The sequence below is a fragment of the Octopus bimaculoides genome, chromosome 28 (genome assembly GCF_046866305.1).
Source record: "Octopus bimaculoides isolate indiv1 chromosome 28, ASM4686630v1, whole genome shotgun sequence".
Taxonomy (NCBI): domain Eukaryota; kingdom Metazoa; phylum Mollusca; class Cephalopoda; order Octopoda; family Octopodidae; genus Octopus; species Octopus bimaculoides.
The window spans coordinates 19,766,933-19,769,087 of NC_142955.1; positions in this window are offsets into that span (position 1 = coordinate 19,766,933).

Consider the following 2,155-nt stretch of genomic DNA (forward strand, 5'->3'; position numbering starts at 1 on the left):
CAAATACAATTGAGTAATGACATGCATACATACATACATACATACATACATACATACATACATGCATACATACATGATTGCTTTACTCTTGATAGATGATAGCCGTCCCATCAACACCCTCACGACACCTGACTTTTTGCTTTTGCATTCCCATCTACAATATACCTGAGAAGAAAAATAATTTGCTTTTGATTTCTTTGTGCGCCTTGTTGGGAAAATATGCTAATATTTGTGTAAAAAGTTCTAAATTAACTCGTTTTTTTATATATTTAATTCTATACTGAGATACACACACACACACATGCACACACAAGCACAAACACACACGCACAAACACACACACGCACATGCACACACACACACACGCACATAAATGTACGTATATAAATATATGTATAACAGACATATACATATAAGCATATATATACATATATACACATACAAATATACATGTATATGTATATATTATTAAAATTTGGTTGTTTTGTTATCACACCTTTTCGTGTATTGAATCCTATGCCTAAATCTATCGTGTCAAACACCACACCTAAGTTTTCGCTCTGCATTCCCAGCCACTATTCACCTAAAATATTATTTATATTATTTCGTATTGGCGTGGTGAGGGTTAAAGATATTTATTTGAATAAACTTTTGTGTAAATAGCAAGTAAATAATGGTGTTTCTTTGAGAATATATTTAGCAAAATTATATTATGACAATATTTATTTGCAGTTCTTTTGTTTCTGTCTTCTCATAATATATTTAAATGAGTTTATTTCCTTTAATTAAAAATTCTAAGTAACTTTTGATTGAATTTTTCACGTACACATTAGTATGGATAATATTGGGTTGGCAACTAAGTTCAAGCGGTTTTTTTTTTAATTTAAAAATTTTAAAAGGTTTAATAAAAAATAACAACTAATTAATCAATAATGTATTCACCCTTGTTGTTTACAACTTCTTCCTAACGTTCAACAAGATTTTCAATACCTCGTTGGTAGAAATCACCCGATTTCGACTCGAGAAATTGATCCAACCAAGCTCTCAGTTCTGCATCAGTATTGAACGAAACTCCGCGAATAGCATTTGAAAGAGATGGAAAGAGGTGGAAATCCGTTGGTGCCAAATCAGGAGAGTACGGCAAGTGTGGCAGCACTTCCCAGCCATGCGTTTGAATGGCTTCCTTGGTCATATTGGCGATATGATCAGACATCATAAATCGGATATTTTTGTGGTGAATAAAAAGGAGAGAAAATGTATGATAATCGACATAGCATGCTCCAGTGACAACAGGATCAATGTGAAAGAAGGAGAAGAAGAAATAAACGACTGGGAAATACGAAAGTCGTGGTCAACGAAGCGAGTAAACACGATAGCAAAGGGTAACTGGAGCAGTTGGAAGTGTCAGCGCTCAACTACGAACATGGCTGGAAAAGACCGGTGCAAGCGTAAAGGTAGGACACCTACGAAAGTCAGCATTGCTTGGAACTGTAAGAATTCTTGGCAGAGGGTCCTTAGTCTGCTGGATGTGGGCAGCTGACACTTTCCATCAGAACCCAGCAATGCGAGCTGTGATTTGTCATACACTACTACTACTGCTACTACTACTACTACTACTACTACTACTACTACTACTACTAATAATAATAATAATAATAATAATAACAACAACAACAATAATCTTTTATTGAACCGTTACGTTACGAGGATGTAAACGCACCAATACTGGTTATAAAGCGGTGGGTGGGAGGGGAGAAACAGAAACATACACACACCCACAAATATATATATATATATATATATGTATATATATGTATATATATATATATATATTATATATATATATATATATGACGGGCTTCTTTCAGTTTTCGTCTGCCAAAACCAGTCGCAAGACTTTGGTCGGCTAGAGGCTATGGTAGAAAAGACTTGCCCGAGGTGCCACACAAAGGGATGGAACCTAGAACCATGTGGATGGAATGCAAGCTTCTTACCACACAGCCACGCCCGCATGCGCATACACACGCACGCACGCACACACAGACAAACACACACATACACACACAATCAACCATACACACATACACACACTGAAGTATGTATTTGTTTCATGGAAACATTGTAAATAAAGTTTCGACGTTTTTGAAATTCGTTG